General features: G+C 43.6%; 1 long non-coding RNA gene across 2 annotated transcripts in view; it reads left to right on the top strand.

The window, feature by feature from the left end:
• Positions 1-23,426, top strand: part of LOC110402849 — a 49,222-nt gene that overhangs the window by 2,522 nt on the left and 23,274 nt on the right. The window contains exons 1-5 of one of the 2 annotated variants that reach the window (XR_002441339.1): positions 58-399; positions 5,235-5,316; positions 7,724-8,054; positions 9,282-9,390; positions 15,022-15,178. This is a non-coding gene — a long non-coding RNA (uncharacterized LOC110402849). Of the gene's footprint in view, positions 1-57; positions 400-5,234; positions 5,317-7,723; positions 8,055-9,281; positions 9,391-15,021; positions 15,179-23,426 lie in introns of those variants that run through there. The other variant, XR_002441338.1, reaches the window with a different exon arrangement.

Raw genomic sequence — 23,426 nt, forward strand, 5'->3', positions numbered from 1 at the left:
GGGGGGCAGTTAGGGCAGTTACCTGAGGGCGGGAAGTTGCCTCAGGGGGGGCAGTTAGGGCAGTTACCTGAGGGCGGGAAGTTGCCTCAGGGGGGCAGTTAGGGCAGTTAGGGCAGTTACCTCAGGGCAGGCAGGCTAGTTACCCCATGGCGGGCAGTTATCTCAGGGCTGTGCCCCAAGGAGGTGGCTGCTGTGGAGACAGCAGTTGATTTGCCCCGTGGTGGTGTCACAGCCATCATGTGGGAATTCTCCACAACCTGTTCCATGAGGGCTGTGTTCAGGGCTCGGTCAATCCTGCAGAGGGGAGCACAGCCCTGTGAGATGGTGTGGAATGGCTGCTGTGCCCTGCACCCAGCTCTGAGCCCCTTCTCAAGCTCTCCATGCTGTCTTACTGAAAAGGTAGGGAAATATTTTCCAACCGATGTCCGGGTTTCCCTGTTTTGGTTACGTTCACCTTCTCGCACCTAGGTTTGCAGCAAACAAAGCAAAATCTCAGTCCGTTGAAGTTGTGGCTTGTTTTTGTTAAAGACTACTTTCTTTGTTTTCTGCTGGTATCACACAAAACCATTATGCTGAACCAACGTTGTTTAAACAGACTTCTCTGAGCACGACCCTGCTCTGGTAGGCCTTGCTTCTCTCAAATTTCACTCCAAGCTACAGGAAATGTGATAAGAATCTGAGTGGAGTCCGAATCAGAGTTCATTCCCTGGTGCAAAGCCTGCACAGGCTCTGGGCAGCCTCACATCACCCACATGGCCCTGCTGCCAGGACCTGAGCTTGGCTCCTGCATCAGCAAACAAAATCTGTCTGTCTGCTCTTCTGTTGCTGTTACACTGAATATCATGTTTTCTTGTCTCTAAAGTGTTTTTATGCTCCAATGAACGTTAATGCTTTTGAGAGAGAGAGATTTTTTTAAAGGCAATTTGTACTTAGAGGCAATACAGTTGAGATTTACCCTCTTTAAATGATCTTAGAGCGTTGTTGCCCAGCACGTAAGCAAAAGCTGCCCAGGAGGGTTAGCAGATGCCCAGGGAGTCAGGAATTCTCTCTGGGAAGGTCTGTCATGTTCCCGAAGACAAAGTGTCTGCAATATCACATGCAATGTTTATTTCTAATGCTTCATCATTTTTTGTCCTTTCATAGAATTTCTATGGAAAAAAAAATGTCACACTATATGCAGATTTAACAGTGCAATAATATTCAGTTGACTTGTTAGTGTTGTCTTGAAAAACCTGTGCTGGTGAGATAAGGATGTTGCTAGAGAAGAAGAAGGGAACTGAACAGTGAGGTTTTTACATGACTTCACACAGTGACACTGACTTTTGGAAGGAGAGATGCAGAACAGTAAGAACTCCAGTCAGAAGGATGGCTGCAGCTGTGGAAGGTCATATTTTTAGAGATCTGTGCAGAGTTCACTGGCAAGCAAGAGCAATGTGAGCACTTCTCACTGAGAAGTGGGTGTTCTTCTTCCTCTGGAAGGTCGTTGCCTTCTCCCTTGAGCCGGATGTTTCAGTAACTCCTGTTGGGAGCTCAGGCTGCACAGAGGGCAGTAGGTCCCAGTGGAAACAGCACAAAGCCTGTGACTGAGCTGCCATACTGAGGGTGGGAGGGGCTCTGGGTCTGTAAAACCACCAGGTCCCACCTGCAAAGTGGTGCGCGTGTCTTGTTTGCTGCCATTTCAGAGGTCCAATCCAGGCAAACTAACTGGGGCACATTAGAGAAGATACAAATAAACAGGTGATCTGGACACTGTCTTAAGGTATAGCCGGAAATGGTGTCAGAAATAGAGTAATTGTTCAAACTAGGTTTGCAAAAGCCCTCAATCCTCAGAAAGGGCTGCCTTTTTTCAAAGATAGTTGGCATCAAATGGATTTGATAAAAAGGTTAAAATCACTTTTGTATGTGGGTACAAGTTAGTTTATGCTAAAAAGGTCTCAAATCCTACAGAAGTTGGCCTTCCTAAGCAACCACACCATGAAGATTGCACAAGGAGCCATAAATCTGGCATTTCCTAATTTCTGAGTGCTCAGCATTGCAATATAAATAATATTCCTTTCAACCATTGCTTTGTAGGCAATTTCTTTGCAATATAATTTATGTATTTATTTTCTTATCTGGCATTTAGACTTACTCTTGAAAATATGCAGACCATTTACGGAGCACGATCAAGACTTAACACTATGGGTTTGTACCACACAAATGCTGTTGCAGCGAGTGGTGCAGTAGTTGAATATGCTGTACATGCTGGACTGTTTCATGCTGGCACTGCTTCTCCCGTATTTTGCTATTGCAGCAGGGATATGGGAGCCTGGTTTGCATGCTAGCACTTTTCATCTCACTGACTGTTAATGTGTGTTTATTCACTGCTGGCTGCTTCATGCCTGTTTGTTCAGCTCCTCAAAATAATGCTGCTCAAAGCAGCTCGTAGAGAGTGGCAGACACCCAGCTGGGGACAGAATTCAATTCTTGGTTCAGCCCTTTAGCAATTCAAACATGTAGGTGTGGATGTGTGAGGTGGATGCTGTCAATCTAAAAGCTGTTTGCGATGGAGGAAGGGACAGGCCCAGCACTCTACTTTTGTCAGCTCTTTCTTGTGTCTGTCTGATCTCCTGATGAGCCAGTTTTGCTCACTAAGCTGGCAGAAAATGGTGTAAGCAGGAACAAAAGTGGGTGCGATTGTGCAGGGAAGAAATGCTTTCGGCCAGTACAAGGTACTACGTGGCCAGATATGGGCTGGAAGGGGACAAGGTCAGCCCCTCTCATGGAGCTGAAGTTAGCGGTCAGAGTGCTATGGCAATGAGCGTACAGACACACTGTTGGATAGAACCTCAGAGAAATGTGTGAATTCTTGAAAAATCAAATAGGAAAGAGGTGAATGAGGAAGATAAGTGATAGATCACCTTTGTACTGTTGCCATGTTTCTCTCCAGGTTAAGAAGCGGGGACAGCTACAGCAGGTAGGATTTGCTGCATACCGCCCTTCATTTTAGCAGTGCTTTTGCCATCCAAATGTACAGAGCTGAAATACAACAGACTGGTTGGAACCACCGAGCTGCTGTTCTAACCTGGCCAATAAATGTCCAAAAATGTTGGCCAAATACAGACATGTTAACAGTTTTTGCCAAGACAGATTTTTCTGGGTAGAAAAAAATTGGACATATTTGGAAAACCATGCAAATAGACCCAGAGACAGGAAATCTGCAAATAGGATTTGAGTCATTTAAAAACAGAAGATACACAGGGCAAACAGCATCGATCTCTAGTTCCTTTAGAGCCTGGCAACAAAGCTGGTGTTTCTTAAAGCTGTAGAGCATCTGAAGGTTTCCCCTTTGTGCCATGGATTGGTATGGTGGGAGGCCATGTATAGACTTCCCTGACAACCGTGAGAAATTGAAAGGAAAGTTAACAATAGGTAATATTTTTATTTGCTATCCAGGTAAGGAAGAAGATGGACTTAACATTTTCTTACAGAGCAGACATATATAAAATGCTCTATATGCAGTAGCTGTAGATTTTAAAACACAAACTCCTGGTTGACTCCAGAAGTTGGGTAAACAGGATCTTTTGGCCAATATTCCTCCCGAGCTGAAACTATTTCTTTTCCCTTCAGCATTTGCTCAGTAGTGGCTCCTTTGCCAGCATCTTGACTCTGACTTTTCATGAGGTAGTTTTTGCCCTTCCTTATGTCCTTATTTCCAGCATCACTGCCTGCCATCACCTTGGATAATACTATACTCTCTTATCTGAATACATCCCCCAGGAGTACGCGTGATTTTTCCAGACAACTTCATATTGATTATGAGTAAAACAAATGGCAAAGCCATGTGTCATTTATGGCTGCCCTCTGTGTTTTATAAAAAAACAGAGGAAATGGAAAGAAGAAAGAAGATGGTGTCTTTGTTTCACAATAACAAAATTAAAAGACTAATGTGATTATTCCAGCCACAAAGCTGCCAGTTTAACAAAATAGAGCCATGTAATTAAGTGTGAACCTGGGGTTTTGATAGCTCATGCTTTATAGTCAGGTGCGTGTTCATGTTTCTGCAGGTGATGCCTACAGAAAATGCAGTGAGTGTGGATGCAGTATAAATGCCAAAACCCAATATATCATTATGTAGGCAAAAGGTTTTGCCACGTGACATGAAAAGCCTACACCCAAGAGGCAGCACTGCCTCTACTTTGTTGTTATTCATAAAGAAATGTTCAGAATGTTTAAAACTCTTTAAAAAGTTCTGAAATCTGATTTTAAAAAGGTATACTTGAATTGTGATGTAATTTTAATGAACGGGAACTTGTAAAAAACAAAGGCAGCATGTGGCCTGAATTGGGAAACCTATGCCTATGAGGGATGTGGTGGTGAATGAGACCCAGAGAAATTTGTGTGCTCTGGAGAGCACAGCTGAGATGAAGCAGGGAGTTGGGAAGTGCTGATCACTTCTGTGACGCACCAGCTGGTTTCCCCACCTTCCAGCCTAAGCGTAGTGCATCCACTCAACAAATATTGGCTTTATTTCAAGGAAACGGTCAGAAAACAAAACTCTGTCCATCCAAACCATCCAACAAATGCAGCCTGAAACCCTCATTCAAGTCTCTTTCTCCTCTGCTCAGATATTTGTGTAATTTTCTGAAGGAAAAAATCTTCTTTCCCAAAGGAAAGTCCCTAAAAGTCCTCCACCTTCAGAAATACCAATTTCTGCCATTCCTCCCTCATCTGCCCTCAGACAAGCCCTTCAGCCAGGAATCCTGGCTCAACGCAGTGGGGTGAGTTCTTTCCCAGGGATTGTAAAGGACGCTTGTGTCACACTTGCAGCACCAGGATGGGGCTGACTAAACCCAGCGCTTCTGCTTTACAGTGCTCAGCTGCCAGGATGGATTGCTTGTGGGGTAGAAAAGTGTCAGGAGCCTGGGGATCATGAAGAGTTCCCACTCCCTGAAAACGAGGAAGCTGTGCTTCCAGAAGGCCATCATCATCATGGGGCACTGAACTTTTCAAGTTCCTTCCTTTCCCATGTTCTTGTAGTATGCTGCTGGGGGGAGATATATTGCGTGCAAACAGGAATCAACCCCAATCTCAATCCAAATGCAGGCGTAGTTCTTGCCAATAGGACTATTGAAGTTTGGGATGCAGGGGACATTCTTCCTCTGTCATAAAGTCAGCACAGTTTGCACTGAACAGATTCACTTCATACCAAATGAGATGAGAAATGTTTCAGAAGACCCTGTTTTTCTTTGCAGAACTTCCTTGTCTTGGAAAGGACTGTGTTTCTTCCCTGAAGTTTTACCAGCCAGCCAGAGGGTCTTCTCTTGGCATTGCCAGGTAACTAACTCCAGTGAACATTCTGATTTCACCGCCACTATTTCAGAAAAAGCAACTAAGTCCAGGATGTTTGGGGTCTGTAACCTAAAGTGAGCAATTATTTTCTTTTTCTTGTTAGTGAATATTCTCAATTATTTAATTTCCTACGGAGACATTTGGCAAGCAGTTTCCTTCCCAGCTACTGCCAGTAACTCTTGTTCCTAAATGAAACAAGTTCTGGGCCTACAGGAGCACAGCCAGGAAATTTGTCATTGTTGGGCCAAGTGATATTTTTATTTGGCCTAATCAATGACATTTATTTCAGGGGATACGTATTTTAAGATCATTTATTATATTGATAAATGGCATAAGGAAAACAGTGAATTCAGTCTAAAAAAAAAAAAAAACAAACCACCAGGACATTTTTATGATGTATTTCTTTTTGTACTGCTAGGGTTGTACATGGCATCACTGCTGAAATATTTCTGAAGCTAAATTTCAGACTAGCACAGGGAGCCAGATTCTATTTCTCAGTTCAGCTGCCTTTGCCTCACTCTAGAATTTGGCAGGACTTGGCCTGCTGACACTTTTCTTCAGGACACGAAGTTCTCAGCCCATGTAATATTAGTGCAGTGGGTTCCTAACTCATTCTATTTCCAGACCTGAGCCATGGAGATGTGTCTGGGACGTCAGGAATAAAACCTTGGCCCTGCTGATGTTGAATTCTAATGCACTTTGGTGGAAACAGAATTTTATTGTACAGCTTTTGCTCTTTGTCAGACAATGCAGGACCAGATTGATTACAAACTCCAAACAAATATTTTGAAGACAAACAAGCTATTGTAGATCTAGCTGTGCCTTCAGTGCTTAGGTACAACTTTGTCTGGTTTCATCTCAAATTCCAAGCGTGGAATGGAAGGAAATTGAAGTCTGTAATGGGAATGTTTCCTTTTATGGACATAGTGTTAAATTTTGCTAAAAGCAAAAGGCCTCTGGCAAGCAGTTATGACATCTTACAGGACTACAATGGCAAGGGAGTTTGGAAGGATATCAAAGAGACAAAAATAATGTTGATCACAGAGCTCGAGGGCCCACGTTTTTTCATAACTGGTGTCTTCCTCTCACTTTCATTGTTACTTCCTGAAAGATAGTAGACAGTAGTGGGATCACAGGGGATTTCATAGTTCAGACAGTGGGTGATTCAGTGTTTTGTTATGTATAAAATTACATTGGTCCAGTATGTTTTGTTTACAATTTAGTCTGCCCCCACCCTAAAAAATCCTGTTTTTATAGAAGCAGGAGTAATAAGAATGAGATAACGCAGAGCTTTAGGAGGGCGCCAAGTCAGACAGAGCTGGCTGGCCAGGAGTCAACAAGAGTCTGGTGCAAGGTGCCAGCTTTTGGTGGAGGCCAGTGAAGGGGATGCAATTTTTAATTTTCCTCCTTCCCATAAAAACATCTTCCTAAAATAATCTTCAGTATTCACAGTCATTTCAAATGAAGTTCCCTGAGATGGATCAGCTCAGCTTCTTGGGAACCTGAGGACTTCCTCTTTCAAGGATGACACTCCATGGGACTTGAGACCTCTCTACAATGGCCATGCTCCTGCCCCCCTCCCCCTGACCACAGCACCGGTGCCTGCATGACCCTCTGGTGTCCCAGCTCAGGAAGTCAAGCTAGGAGAAAAAGGATCCTTTTCATTTTTTCCTTAGTTTTCTGATGGCTTCCCTCTCAGTTCACAGCAGGATCAGGTGAACCCTGGGGAGGCACAGGAATGCATGGGCAAATGCACAGCAGAAGGTGGGGTCATGGCCTGGGCTCCTAGAGCTGCCAGGAAACCAAGGGCTGCCCTACCTTGCATAGGTTCAGCCTCCCTCACTTGGTGTAGTGAGAGGTGAAGAGGATATAGAGTCTAACTGAGGCAGGAATACGGTGTGAATAGCCCACGCAGCGATGTGGTGAGCCTTAAAGGGATCGTATTTAGGCACTTGGCTTCATTTATTGTCAGTGTTTGTGCAGGATCTCTGAAAATGAGGCAGAACCCAAAAACCACCAAGTGGATTTTACAAAACTCTACCTAACGGCAAAAATATTTCTTGCCTTTGTAAGATTTGCTATATAAACAATTTTAAAACAATATTTTGTTTTCCTTGGCATAGAAGGAAAAGACAGAATATTAAAATAATCTTTGCTTTTGCTTTTCGCAGCAGAACCGAGCAGCCATAGCAATGCCTGGTGGAAGTCATTCCTCTCGGGTTTGCAGAGCTTTGTGCCTATTTCTTTCTGTCATTTGTCAGTCGTGAGCACTGTAAGGGTTTTAAATCCACTTCGCTGAGTGTGTTCTTTTGTGAAAGCTATACCTGAGTCTGTGTTAACAAATTCTGTAATTGCCAGGAACTCCTCCCTTGTTCTGTCTCTATGTTTTCAGAGGGATTAGGAGCATTTCATTTGAAGATTACCACAGGACATGGTCTAGAATCTCTACATCAAAAGCAAGAGAGCATTTTGTACGTTGGTGTAAGATGATAGGCCTGCTGTAAGAACATGAACATAATGGACTTGATGCTGTCCTCGTGCCAGATTTATCCTGGTGTAACAATTCTGACGGGATGTGGGCTGTTTTTGCAAACCACAGACCTCAGGCGTCCAAAATTTGCCGTCAAGATTGTGTGCTGCTGTGAACTCATGTATCCCTAGGACAGTCCTGCAAGCCTGAGTTTGATCCGGACGCCATCACATTGAGGGGTCATTGATTGCAGGTATTAAATATCGTGAGGTGAGGAGTCGTGTGTGTGTGTGTGTCAGCTGTGGTCTTTGTGGAGGCTAACATTCTGCTGCTGGATTTTGCTGGAAGCCAGGTAGTTGGTAATGATTTACAAGGGTTTTACATGGGCTTATTATTAATCTGGGTTTGCGGCATGAGCATGTTTTATTAGTCGTTGTTGTGCTGTATGGAAAACAAATAGCAGGCAATCCCCGTTTGGGGTTTTCCTCCTGCCAAGCAACTCCATGCTAATTCTGGACCGCGCTCTGAAGACAAATTTAGCTGGTTATGCAGGAGGCTGGGGGTGGTGGGGAGGGAGGAAGCCAAGCAACACAACCAAAGGAAAAGCTGCTGGCAGCACTACTGCTGCCAGCCCAGGTAGCTGCTAGGTGCTGAATTCCCCGTGTGGTTCCAGGCAAACCTACTGGCAGAAGCAGTGGGGGCTCAGGCAGCGTACCCAGGTGGAATTCCAGGGGAGGGAGGAGGTCGTTCCTCTCTTTCCTTTGCTCTCACACATTTGTGCAGTGCCCACACGTTGAAGAGATGCATTAGTGTGAGACCTGTGGAGAAGGTCTGAGCTCTCCTGGAAGCACAGGTCCTGAGGGGCTCAAGGAGGGGACACCGTTCTGAACAAAGGCAGCTGCCCTTCCTCTCATCCTCTGGTGGCCTTAAATGTGGCAGAGAGGCATTTACATGGAGCAGCGTCTGAGCTAGGAAGTGCAGAGAACTCTGGTCTACACAGAGCAAATGCAAGTGTATCTGCACCTGCGTAAAACTGTTGGCAGCCCAAATAATCTGCTTGCAGGCAGGGAAGAGTGACTGTGTGTGTGTGCTGTACCCCGTCAGTGTAAGTGGACAAATTCAACCTGAAATCATGCCAGAAATTGTTAAAGTGAATTCTAGAAGGTGACAAGGTGATTTTGATAGGGTTCCTTTAAATTTGCCACCCATGGATGTGAGATCGGAGGTACAGCATGGGGTCTACATTTAACAGCAGTGCTCAGCTCTAAATTGGCCGTGTTCTTGTGGAAATCTGTAGGAAAATCCATAGTGACTTATAATAAAATTAAATATGTATAGTGAAGTATAATAAAAATCAGATTTTTTTTTTTATAAGCACTGCAAATATCAGCAGGACTTAGGTAGTGACCGGTTTTGGAGAATTTAATGGCTGGTGAGTAATTGTAGTGAAATGTAATTCTGTGTAATTATGTCCTTTTAGATTCTGAAGATTTGTGTGGAAATCCTATGGTAAAAAGTGTGAACAGAACAGAGGACCGGGATGAGTACGTGGAAGTTTAAATTGCTGAACATCTACACTGGGGGTCTTGGTAAGTGCAGGGGCAGCATTTGGGTGTTTTCACATTCTGGATGGTTGTCCCTGTGAGACCTTAAGTTACAGCAGTTCCCCCCTGTCTGAATGCCAGGCACTTGCCTGCAGGCTCTGCACCAGGGCTCCCTCGGAAGGGATGCTCTCTCCACCAAACGCAGCTCTGATGCCAGAACCAACTCCTTGCTCTAATGTGAAGTTGCACACGTAGGGTTAGCTTAATGCGTGATCAAGGTTCTGCTCATGACACCATGTCTGTGGGGGAAAATGTCAGGAAGCCGCAAAGCCAGGATGGTATCTTGTCTCCAGGGAGCTGGAGATTTCTTGCTTCTGATTTCTTATGTGGTAACTCTATAACGGCTCTAAAAAAAATCCACGCTCCCTTTGGATCTCATTTATTTTCAACATCAATTAGGAAGGAAATAACTACTTCACTGAATTTGAAGGACAGTAAATCCTGAATTCCAATGAAGGGTTCTTTTTTCTTTCACAAGAGGCACCGAGAATATAGGGTTAATTTTCTTTTGACGTGGCTTTCTTGTTTTTATTTCCTTTAACAGAACTCCTTTGTTTCGTACGTTTGATAATTGTTTCATGATGTAGTGGCACACTGTCCCGCGAGGCTGCGGGAAAGGCTCCAAATGTCCCTTCTTGTGCACGCAGCTCAGACAACCTGGAGCTGTTTTAGTACGGGGTCTTCACCTGCAATTGGAGTAACTCTTTTCCCCCCAATAAATCCAGCAGAACCGGAGAGGAAATTGCGAGGGTGAACTTTCTGCTTTGCTGGGACAGGGACAAGCGCTGCGATGCGGACGGAGCACAGCTCGCTGCCACCTGGCGGCAGCAGATAATATGCTCGTAGCAGATTCCTTCGTGCCTTTGAACTGCTGGCTCTGATTGATCAAAGGCGGGTCCGAACCTTCCGCTGCAGGTTCAAACACGGGGTTGCCTCTCATTTGGCGTGCTCTTTTTTTTTTCTTTTCTTTCTTTTTTTCCCCTCAATTGCAACCAGCTCACAAAACATGCTTGTTTTTTAAAAGCTTGCAGTCTATTCTTAACTCCTGGCATGGGATGAGAGAGGAAAGAGGCCAAAATTTGCTGACATAAGTGCAGGAGAAGAAATCTTAATTTCGGTTATGTAATAAGGCAAGCGTTCACACTTAAATGTGTTTTCTTCATAAAACTGGATCTCTAATTTCAATTGCTTCTATAAAAGAGATTTGAAATATGGCTTGGTTTTGTGTAAGACGCTGTTTGCGTTACTGTGAGCAGTTGTTGAGTTTTTACATGTTCATTAATTAAGTCAATTCCTACTTCATTAAATCAGTGTAAGCCTTCAGGGACAGGTGATTTGTCCCGCTGTAATGAGCAGTTTGCTGCACATCTTCCTTAGGAAGAACCCAATACTGTTAGGAAACGATGGTGAAACACAGGGAAATGCGTAGTTGCAAGGCATAAAGATGTGATTGCAACTTTGGGAGCCTTGAGACTCATTAGGCAAGAAGCAGAGTGGATGGTGTAGTGGCATGTCAGTGATGCAGGCTAGGGGCTGCTTGCTGGAGCTGAGAGGCAGAACTGGTGCTTACCATGCACAGGTACAACGAATAAAAGTGAAAACACGTTTTCAGAGAGTTTGTTGAACAAGCAGAGGGGACTGCTTCTTCTTCAGTGCCTGTCATTTGTACCAGCTCAATGTAAGGTAGAATACTTCAGAGGTGTGGCTATAACAAGAGTTTCAGTACAGGCTGGAAAAGCCACCGGAGAAGACAGGTGAATGTTTCAGGTGGGCAGAGATGCTGTTCTGCAGGCTCTCAGGCATTGCTACAAGCCAGGCTACTGCCAGCTGATGTATTCCTGTGGATGCTGGCAGTGTGGCTGTAAGCACAGCTGCTAAGTGCTCAAGGAAGCACTGTGGGTGATGAAATCCACGCAACAAAAATGTGCACAGCAGAAAGGTACTAAGACCCTTTAGATCTTTTTCCTTTCCTCTCTCCGATATAACAGGCATTCTCAGCACACAAATCAGCTGCCCTGCGCTCTCCAAAACCCACTGTTGCTAAGATAAGATAGTGAGGAACAAACTTATCGAGACCTGGTGCCTATGTTTTGCAAAGCTACCTAAGGCCGGAGGAGCTGTGATCCCGCTGCATGCTAAAAGCCAGTTTGCCATCTAGTGGCTGCAGAGAGAACGCAGGGATCAGATGCTCTACGCTGATGACTACTTGGTTTTAATCCTTGAGAGAAAAATTAAACATCTGATTAACAACAGTATGGTTAGGGACCATTTTTCCCCGCTCCAAATAACTCACGAATGTTTCAGGAATAGTGAACATAAAAAATATCCTCTAAAATCCAAGGCAGAGTGGCAGTTGGTGTCAGACATGCTGTTGGGCTGCCCTATACTGCGAAGGATATTATTCTCTGATTTTGTTCTTTGTGGAAATTTTCTCTCCCAGTCTCAGTTATATTGTGACTGAGTGGAGGAGCTGGGAAGTCAAATTGAAGAGCAGCGCTTTACTTATGTGAAAGTGGATGACACAAACAATTTTTAGTAATTGTATTTACTCACTCTTTCGTAGTGTTTCATCTCTAGTACTCCACTACTTTTCAGGCTTCTGCTTCTTGTTTGCTGGATTTAAAATGGAAAGAGAGATTGTTTCCTTGCTAAAACTGGAAGGGATGTGGCAAGTCCGAGAACCATTTTGTTTGGTAGGAACAAAGCCATGTGTACAGGTGTTGTCAGCCTCACCTCTTGTTGTTGTTAGGTTGCGCACAGTATGGTACAATAGTCGGTATATTTTTGCTGGTTGCCTTTTACATTTCTCTCTCTCAGGGAGCATAAGCCATTCCGGCCCATTTTGTACTCTTCTGAGACTTGGTCCTGAGGGGAGTTCAGCAGTCCAGCTATGAGGTGAAGTTCTTTCTGAATAATTATCTTCAGAACGGACAACTCAGCAATTATCTCCAAGCTGTTAATTCGGAGTGCCTTGACAGCAGGTGCAGTTGTGCGATTAGGTCTGTCCTGAGCTTGGGTCAAAGTTTTCAGTGTTTCACAGGATCAAGCCTCCATTGCCCATGTCATTTTCAGCTCTTTATTTGCTACAGCTGCTCAGTCAGGTGGCTCTTGCATGGTCTAGATGTTTCTCATTTAAAAAAAAGTTCTTAGGAAGAGATCCAGAGAAAGAGACCTGTGTGTGTGCTGCGCTCCTGGCTGGGGATATGGGATGTGGCAGTCTAATTCTTTGCTTTGACTCAAGCATGAGCTTTGGCTTTGATCTCCAAGACCAAAGTGGAGGGGGGGCAGAGCCCAGCATGGAAGGGGAAGGAGGTCTTTTTCAGTTTAGACACTTCAAGATCCAGAGATGTCAACAGGAATGACATCCTGGTCAAAACAATTGTGGGTGATGCGTATGTGTGTTACCTCAAGTTTGGTTCATGAGCAAACAGCAAGAGGACTGCTTGAAATGAGCAAAACAGAGCCAGCAGACTACCCACCATCAGGTAGAGTCAGTATAACATACACTCATCTTCCCTATGATAAGATTTTCCACTTGTTCTTTCCCCAGTGTGAATCTGCCACAAGTTGATTGTAATTAAACAATATTTAATATTCTACTTCAGGGAATAAAATCAATGTTACTGTAAGTACACACAAAAACCCACAGTATATTTGTAATGGTCACAGGTTATTATTATTTTTTTTTTTTTACCTATTTGGGAGTGTTAACAATAGGTGACCTTTTATTCAGTAATACTTGACTGGGAGCCTGCCCTAAGCCAAGCAATATATCCTACTCTTTCTAAAGTTTATAGGTTGCATTTTTTCTGCTAACTGAACAAAATCAGGATCAACTTGACTCAAGTATGTAGCTCTACCAAAATAGAAGTAATATAATTGAAGAAGAATTGAGTTCTACATATCTAAAGTCAGGAGGTGGATTACATGCTTTTATTAGCATAAGGTTTTGTTTGTAGGTTTTTTTTTTCCATTTCCCAATAGAGAAAAAAGAACATATGTAAAGTTATATAGTGGTGGTGCTGAAATACAGCTGTTGTACATTGGTTTGAAATATTTATTGCTTCAGGAGAGCACTGATAATGGCTCTCCAAAGTTTATCAATGTCTGTTGATAAGGGAGTCTTTGTAGTATTCCTGATATAGTTTATGTTGATCCTGTATTTTTTTTTCAAAATAATGCTTACCAAGGTTGCTAAAATACCAGATTATCAGAGGCTCAAATAGTTCTGTATTAAATTTGTTTGTTTCAAATGACTCAAGGTCTAAAATAAAAACGGGGGAAAAAAAAAATGGAGTATATCAGGACCATATTTCCTTATCTAGACCTAGAGGGGAACTTGAGCCTGTACCTAGTAAGAGGACAATCTTCCCTTTTCTGCTGCACCAGAGCTGTGTCATGGATGACTCAAGTACTTGCGAGCCACCACTGAGCTGCTGACCCCAACCACCGCCCTCCTGGCTCCCTGTCACATAGAGAGCTGCCAAAATGGCCAAATCCTTGCTGCAGAGACCACAAAAAGACTCCTGTAAAAGCCTGCACCACAATCACTGCAGCCTGAACCTTCCATCCTCAGCAAAAGAGGGGCAGAGCTTTGCTTGACAGTGCAGCAGGCAGAGGAAGCTGTTTATTGAGAACACATGCCTGAGCGGTGAACTCTGCAGCTTGATTACACTGTCTTATAATTGCTTTTTCCCTTATAAGCCTAACTGTTTTCATTATCAAGCCTGGGCTGGGAAAGAAAATAGGTGACACATTGAAACCAACTGTTTTGTCAGTACCTCGGGAGGAAAATACCTTGCTTGTAATGTACTTCATGGGAATACGGGGCATTTCTTCATGACTTGAAACATTTTTGCCGCATGTTTTGTGTGTGAAAACTGTATTTGCTATATATATATATGTTTCAGTAGAGTATACAAAGCAAGAGTTGAGTGGTTTGGAGCATTGTGATATTTTAGCATTCAAAGTAAATGACGTCACTAACTGGCTGGAAATTAGTCAGAAAAATGTTTAAAAATAGCACCATTTTCTCAATAAATCTGTTCCTTGTTTGTATTAGAGGCATATGGGCTTACTTAACTGACAAAAACAAATTATAATACCGTTAACACGGCAGAGACCTAGAGCTATAAAAGACTAAATAGGAATGCTGCTGACAGAATCATTAGTACTGATAATGCTGGGAGTGGTAGAAGGGCTACATCACTCGTGTAGAACATTGCCATAGTCAGAGCTTCAGATAGGGGGAAAAAAAAACTTTATTTTTGACAGGTTGAAATGCAATTGTCCAGAATAGCTTGGAAGAACACATCAAGTTTGAGTTTAAATGGATTAGTGGTCACATTTCAGGCAGAGCAGTCATACTGATGAAAAAAATATATTTTATTACATTATTCTGCAACTTGTTACACAAATACTTCTCTATTTTTAACACATGTGAATCTGCTTGCTCCCTGTGAGTTTCCAGCAGATGCAATTTCATGTATTATGACAAATTCGGGTCTGAATTTAAAACAATAAACATGTATTGGCTTGTTTTAGAATCATCCTTTCTATTCATCCTTCTGTGCCCTGTTTCCTTCAGTCGTTACTAATTGTTCTTATTTCAAACAGATGTGCCTGGCTTCCTGTCAGAAAGGCAAACAGCTGATGAAGATGGACATGACAAGCAAGTAGAACTATGGGAGAAGGACTGGGCCAATCTAGTAGCTTGGACTAACTCCCTGTCTACATTAAAGGATTAAAACAGAGAGGCTGCACGGACAGAGAAGTAAGTACTTTATCATTTTTAAACAGTCTCAGGATTTTTTTAAAATACAATTCCTACCGAATGTTTACTGCTTGTTTTGTTTGCTTGTTGGTTTGTTTTCCAGCATGGAGCTATCATCTTCAGTTAGAAATTGAGTAGGAAGGGAATAAGAATCTGTTTTGTGCATGCAAGTTTGTTGTTTTATTGCGATTTGTGCCTTCCCCTTGTTCTTTGTGGTATGCTGCTGTAATTTTTTGGATCTTATTACCTAAATAGTTTGGGGTCTTTAGGTGTTCTAAGCTCTCCTGGGCCCATAGCAATGGCCATTGTTGGCAGTCCTATGAAGAAACATCTAACTTTGGATGCAAAGGAGAGTGTATCTGTTGAGCAAGGAGACACTGTAGCTTGTATCAAAAGATTTCATGATGAGAAGCGATGGGTTTAAGTTGTGCCAGGGGAGGTTCAAGTTGAATATGAGGAAAAATTTCTTCTCCATAACAGGCTGCCCAGGGAGTGGTGGGGTCACCGTCCCTGGAGGTGTTCCAGAGCCATGGAGGTGTGGATGTGGTCAGCGGGTGCTATGAGGGTGGGCTTGGGGAGCCTAGAGATCTTTTCTAATCTTAATGATTCTATGAAAAAATGAGACAGATTATGTTCAGAACTGAAAAACCAACAAGGCTAATTTTGTACTCTTAACTTTAAATCGGATCCTATGTTCTTCTAGTCTTTGAACTGCACATGAATGTGTGAATGTGGCCTATTGTTCTCCTAAAAGAACTGTACTCATCTCTGCTGGGCTTATCAGCTGCAGCCATCACTAAGTAATAACACAGCTGTGCTGAGACCTATAAAAAGGGCAAATGACACGTAGGTAGAGAGGACGGTAAAGATTTCTGCAGCTTGGCTCAGGGCTCGGGTTTCAAGAGGCAGCCAAATACAGTCATTAAGTAAACCAGAGCCACACTGTTAACAAAGTCTGCAGGATCACATTCACAGAACATCTCATAGACTACAAAAGAAATGTTTTTGCACTCCTCAAGGGACTGGCTTCTGCACATGTCTATAAACTGCCTAATGAGAGATGTAAGTGTATTTTAATACTTGTACGCTGTGTCCCAGGGAAGAAATAATCCCTAGGACTGGAGCACAATGGTGACAGACAGGGGTACTTTGTTGTAGGGATCCATTAGAAATGTCAGTCATATAATTAGACTTCAAAAATATTTCTTATTGGAATATCTGGAGATAAGGAAGATATGAATGTCAGACCTCCAAAACCCGTTCCCAAGCTGACACAGCGGGCAAGCAGAGCAGCTGTCATAAAGCAACTCTATGCCACAGCTTGGGGCCGTGTGTGTCTGTAACCACATGACATTTCTCCTCAGTAACAGACATCTTGTGATTTTTATGACTATGAGGATGGTCCTGAAAGCATAAAAATGCTGAGAACAGTATGATGCCTAACTGCAACCAAACCTGTAGGCACTGCAGTCTCTAAGAAGAGAGCACAGGACTGGAGGATGGATCTCCGCATCTCTCCACAGCTGTGCCACTGTGATGTGACCATGGTTAGGTCATTTCATCTTCCTAAGGCTTCCTTCTCATTTGGTATCTTATTTGAGAGGATGTAAAGGTACAGAGTTTGTTTCTGTGATGTGCTTCAATAGTCAGAACGTGCTTTCCTTGCCCTGAAAAGACTGCACCATTTCTCCAGCAAAGTAGGACCCTTGGAACTGGGGTCTTTCTAAGAAAATTCTCACACTGGCCTTGCAGTGTGATGCATTATACCTCTTGTGCATTACAACCTCTGCATTCTGACATCTCCTTAGTTTGAGCAAGGAACATAGCCAGGGCTTTGATAAACATCTCTGCATCCTGCCAAGACCTACATGCATGCATCTTGGATAATCAGTGCACACTGGGCTGAAGGTAGTACTCACCATCAGCAGGCACAGGATATGAAGTGAGCCCAGGTGGGTATTGGCTCTGAAGGCATGGAGGGCTCTGTGCTGTGCCCACTGTGCTTTCCTAGGAGCTGCTCACAGCCAGCAGTGCGAGCTGTATGGAGCTGGAGCTTGCCCTGCAGTCTGTGGGTGCAGATGAAATCACTTTAATCCTGTTGGAAAAATACCTGCAGCTCCAAATGCCTCGCAGCTTTTCTAATGAAAATCCAGCTCCAGGTTTTCCCGAGTACAGGGTAATGAGACACTGAACTGCGGTCTTTTAAATTTCGCACTTCTTTATGGGCTCTTATCTGTGACCTTTGCTTCATGTAACGCACCGTGGGCAGCTCCAGCTGCTGTGAGACAGGCAGTGCAGGGCGGGTGGCGGCTTCGTTCGGGGACGGGATTGCTCCCTCCCATTTTATCACCACTTGGAGTCGCCGTGGGGTCCCGGCTCCCCTCTAGGTGGCAGCGCACACCCACGAGGAGCAGCCTCGGCTCCAGCGTCAGCTCTGGGAGGCCGGCAGCAAACAAACGGACGCTTGTAAATGAGCAGAGATGCTCTGCTGTCTTCAGTCTCCCGTACGGACCGCAGCGATGTGGATAGGCACGCGCACACGGAGCCTTGTCTCCTGCTTGCTGTACTTTATGTGGGCTTCGTTGTATCTCTCGCATTCTGAATAATGTTCCCTAAGCAATCCTGGGAAAAGCAGCGGGGTTACATGCAGAAAAGATGTTAGTTGTTCCGTACAGCAGTATCAGAGTTATATTTCACATTAAGGATGGGCTGAAAAATTGGTTAGGCAGGGTTAGTAAAGTACAGCAGACTTTGTTCACAGAGAGACCAACCTGGGAATCAAACAAGTCAAGAAATTATGTTACCCCCAATAGCAACTTCCACTGATGCAGTGCATGTAGCCATGTGTACTACTTTGCCTATTCAGCTTTGTAGGATGTTTATAACAACCACATAGCCCTTTTTTAATTATGGCTTTCCTTACATTAAGGGCGACCTCTCTCAGAGCCTGGCTGCAAGCTTAGGTGACTTCAAAGTGCTGCCTTAGATCAGCAGAAAATTCGGATGGCAAGGGATTGCTGAAAGGCTTCCTCCGGTTCTATTCTCACTAGGGGTGTCCTGCGGTTTCACATCCAACAAGGAGGTTGATCAAAGGTATCCACTGAGAAACAACATGACTGGCTCAACCAAGGAGTGAGAGAATGGAAGCTGAAAGATCTCTTTTATCTTGAGCACACTGTAAAATATGTTAATAATTCAGAGCATCCAAGGACAAAAAGATAGCACTTGAAAGCAGCTAAATCAAACAGATCTTTCATTTGTCTTTAAGCGTAAGAAAGAGGTGTGAACAAATTCTTAACGATGCCCAAGGCAAAGAGCTTTATGCCAAAGTTCAGCTTCCTTTTAAAAAAAAAAATAATAATAATAAGAAACAACCTAAAGTTTGTTGCTAGGTGCCCATTTTGTTGATTGCTGTTGTGAATAGCCCTAAAGTTTGCAAAATTTCCCCTGAAGCAAAGCCCAACTGTGAGAAATTACTGTCTGCATCATCATTATTCTCCTGCCCTTCTCTCCCAGCTGCTCTGGGTAGCAGCCATCAGGGCACGAGTCAGCCCTCGAGTGCTGCTTTCCTGCTTTAAAATCATTTTAAAATCATGGCTCTTAGATAACCAGAGGATGCTTCTTGGATGCTCAGCTGAAGCCGCGTGGCCTCTTTGTACAGCCCCATGCTTTGGGATGTGAGTAGGGAGGCAGTTATTATGTTTGATTGTTTCCAGAGAGTAGCATCCCACCTTTGCCTGCTAACAGCATCCTGTTACCTAATTCGGCTTTTTGATCCTCCCTGCCTCAAACTTTCCACAGGTGCATCATTTCCACAGGGGATGGCTCTGAATCTTTTAACTTGGCAGTCCCAAATACAGAGAGGGCTAAAGAGCTTTTCTCTGTAGATCTCGCTGTAAACGAAACAAACTTTCTTTCAGTGAGTGAGTTGAAAAGAGCTTCAAAACTTCTCTGTATCGTTTTTGTCTTTATTTAATCTTCCCTTGGATATAGCTAATCCTGCTTCTTCAACATATTTGAGTTTAGCAATTTAAACGACCTGAACCCACACAGCTCTTGTGGTTAATGAAAAAGTAGTTAGTAACAGCAAATATGTGATCAGACTTCCTTGGGTGCAAGCAGCGTTGTTGTGCCCTGAAGGCAGTAATAGTCCTAAACAGACTGGGGGAAGGGTGGGGGGGGGAAACAGAATGCTCGTGGCTGGGCAGCCGAGCCTCCCAGAGCCCAAGACTTTGAAAGCTTTCCAACTATTATCCCATCTCTGCTGGATATTGCGGCGCTGATGATTTTCATGTGTCTGCAGAGCAAGGACAGCTGCAATTTAAAATGATGGCACATTAATTGTTAAATTACATCGGAGAGCCCAGGAAATGCTTGTTAGCGCCACATTAAAGCCACATTAATTTATCATGATTAATTGCACGAGGAATATCAAATGAATTATTGATTGCTCTCTTATTACCTTAACAGCTGCCTGTCATTACTGTGCATAGTGGTTTGTGATAAGTATTACCCTCGTCATTTTCTGGGCTAAAACTCTGTGATGAGCCATTATCTACATTCCCACAACTAACAGATGCCAATTTTCCTGTTTGCAGTGGTCAGATGAGTAGGTATTAAAGTTTAGTGTAGACACAGGCTAAATAATCTAGTAGCATTTAGTATGTTGTTAAGGGCTGGAGAATTAAACTGTCCTGGAGGTACAACCAAGAAGGGCAGCAAATGCCCTGAGCGTAACTATCACTGCAGAAGAAGAAAATAGATAGGTTCTACATGTTGAGCTCAGCTTTGATTTTGACTGCTCTTGCCTTATGTTCAGTGTCATGCACTGTGGATTGAGCCTGCATTGTACGGCATAGCGGGATTTATGCTGATGTGAAATTCATTTGTGCTTGCTCCGTTGTTTTCCCTTTGAGTGAGATGAGGTGCAGGAGCCTCAGTCGCAGCTGGGCGCTGTTTCTATGTTGACAAGTCGTACTTTGTGCCCAGCTCAGAGCAGACTCCTGGAAATTTTAGTCCTGAGTTCGCAAAGACACCGACATATTCTTAATTTTTAACTGTGGGTTCATGTTGGATAAAATTGTTGTACGTGGAGACTCCCACCAAACACAGTGCCCAGCAGTAGCTTCCTCTGGATGCTTCTCTTCGGGTGACGTTCACGAGCGAGCTTTGTTCCTAACACTATAGGAACGACTCGGTGAGATGTGATATGTGAGGATTATAATGCACCGAGAGGGTATGACTAATTGCAATGACAGGGCAGAGCTGGTGGATTCATTGCAGAGAAATTAAATAGCACATTCCACACCACTGTCTGATCAGCTGTCGGCAGGAGAGGAAGGCGCATACAATGGGAGAGAAAGGCTGGGCTCCAGAGACAACACCCAGATCCCCTCCTCAGCCTATCATCCATTCATACTGGTAATTATACCAGGGTATGTATGTCAGAAGAAGCCAAGCTAACATAATGGCCTTTGGTGATTGATTAGTGAAATAAAAAGAAAAATGCAGGAGCAAAGACAAGCAAAAGCATCTCCTTGGGGCAGGTATTCTTCATGCTGTGCTGAATCCAGCTTGTTTTTGTCCATTCTAAATTGATTTTAAGTAAAACTATTAATTCTCACGAGTCTCAAACTAAAGTGAAAGCTGTACTTTCTTGTGTCAGTGCATAGGAAAAAAAAATGTTCACTTTATTAGGGAAAGAATCATCTCCAAAGCTGAAGTTGTAATAATGTGGATTATTTTCCAGTGACTGTGAGTAAGAGAAAGAGGCTGTTTCCTAAATCCTACAGGAATGGACTGCAGCTTCCACCAGCACTGCTGCCTCTAACGCCAGTGATGGCATTATACCCAAGCTGTATCTGTGCAAAACCCCAAGGAACACCTTAGAGTACCTGCACTGTTTCAAGCTTTTGCTTAGCAGAATTTGGATGTTAATAGCTTCCAGGCTGCGGCTCTAAAGATAAAACAAGTAAGATGCTGGGTAAGTCAAGAGCAGAAACCGTTTTGGCAGCTGATTTCCCCTTTCTCTAGGGGTATGTGTTTGGCTTCATCTATTAAAGTAGAAAACCTCAGTCTCACAGTAACTTTTCCCTTCCTGCATAAGGCTAAAGAAAAAAAGGGCAATTAAATATTTAAACCTCTCAGGCTCCTTTTCAGTGCAGTGATACTAACACATGCAAACCCAGACTCTACCTAATGGTATGCTATTTTTAAATGCACTGATGTATAGTATTGCAGTAACTGGATCCTAATTGGTGTAAGTGGATGTGTTTGCATTAGCTGAATGGACGGGTGCCAGCTCTGACTCCCTGTTTTGAAAGATGCACCTCTACTAAGAACAACAAGATATCCTCCTTATACCTAGAAGTAAATGACAAAGCAGGGACATCTTCTTTGTGAAACCAGCAGCTGAACTCAGATGGGGTTAAATGAGAGATTGTACCCAGATGTGCACTGAAAGCTGGAAATGGAGAGGATCTTCAGTCACCCTTGCAACCTTATACCTGATACCAGCAGCAGAGCTTTTTAGCATGGGGCGGGCCATCCTCCTTGCCCACCCACAGCCCTGGGCTCCTCACCCCATTCTTGGCAGCAGTGGGATGCTTGTTGCAACCCCTGTGCTGCTCTCACCCCAGGGGACAGGCTTGTGCTTTCCTGCTTTGGATTCAGAATCACAGGGACTGATAGGATTTTGAATGTCGATGGTCTGTAGCCATGTAGGAGGGAGGAAGGGATTTTTGGAATTGTAATCATAGGCAACATTAAAGCAAGAGGCACAGGAAAAAACACACTGCTTAGGGATGAAGGAAGATGTGACATTTCTGTGCCACTTTCTCAAAATAAGATTTAGGAAGTAATGAAGCCCAGCTGTTTTCTTTTTTTTTCTAGAGTGCATCAGCAAAGAGCAGGCTGGTGCAAAGGAGCTGCAAGCAGAAAACTTAGGGCAGCCTGCTGGGGGTGCCATGGATGGTTCCCTGCTCCCAGGAGGGAGGCTGCATGGCTGCAGAGAAGAGCTGAGCTGAAGGAAGAGCTGAGAGTGAATCTCAGTTCAGCCATTTGCCCCAAGGATCTGGAGATGTGGTGCCAGACTGCTCACAGGTTGTGGTGGGGGCAGCCGATCGTGCACCCACACAGGGACAAATGAATCGGTTATCTAATAATCTAATTAACTATGGCCCCATTATGTGGTCAGTATTTTCTTAAGAGGAATCCTGTACAGACTTGAGTGTATTTGGGAACTATCTCAAATCTCCACCAGCAACCTCTCTTCCTGCATGGAAAGCTGTTTGGTGATAAAGAAGAGACTCTGGCTTCCTTCAGTCATTTTTTGTGTGCCTTGTTTGTCATGCAGAGAGGTGATGGGGAGGAAATTGAAGGTGTGATTTTACTACCATGGCTGAAATAAGGGCAATTCATTGTAATTCTTGTGTGTGAGCTGTGTAATATTCCCAATTCAAGACAGTTCTTAGCCTGGGTTAGTCTTTATGCCATTGGACTCTTTCTCTCCTTTTAAAAGCTTTCCAGTAGCCATTTCTTCCAACAATAGTTCCTCCTCCTTTTCTTCTCTATTCATTTCTCCATACCTCTTTTTTATTTAATTTCTTAGCCTTTGCTCTCTGTTCTTCATGCCATGTGTTTATTGTGCAGTCAATAGGAGCTGTGAGTTTACGCTCTTTTTAATCTCTTGCTTTTAATTTGTGAGTGGACCTTGGTCCCTTAAGTACTCTCTTTTCTCAAACAAAATACTTTCTGTCCTGGGTGTTTGCTAAAGTCCTCGTGGTATCTTTCAGATATATGCAGCTTGTTCTTATGTCAGTACATCATGGCTGCCATTTTGGACGTCAGTAATTCAGTGTCAATTGGTACTTCTCTTTGGCTTGAGGAGAAAGTATGTCCTTGACAGCCTGCATGTTTGCGAGGGTTGGGTGTTCTGTTCCAGCCAGGATGGTTCCATGGTTGGATGTCATCAGAAGCAGGTGGCTTTGCACTCAAACATAAAAGTGGACTTCTACATCAGGACGCTGATCTAGCTCTTGAGAGAAAACCGTCTCATAATCAGCATGAAACAGCATAAAGCACTTGGTTAAATTTTTAAAGAACTTACTATGTCGCATTTTATTTCATTCCATTGATCTAATTCCTGCAGTAATTTAGGTAGTGTTGAATGAATTTTTAACATACTGGCTTGGGTTGCTTCGCTTCAAGTGCTTTCTGCACCTCTCTGATGCATTTAAAAGACAGCAGT

Source organism: Numida meleagris, chromosome 7, assembly GCF_002078875.1.
Source record: "Numida meleagris isolate 19003 breed g44 Domestic line chromosome 7, NumMel1.0, whole genome shotgun sequence".
NCBI lineage: Eukaryota > Metazoa > Chordata > Aves > Galliformes > Numididae > Numida > Numida meleagris.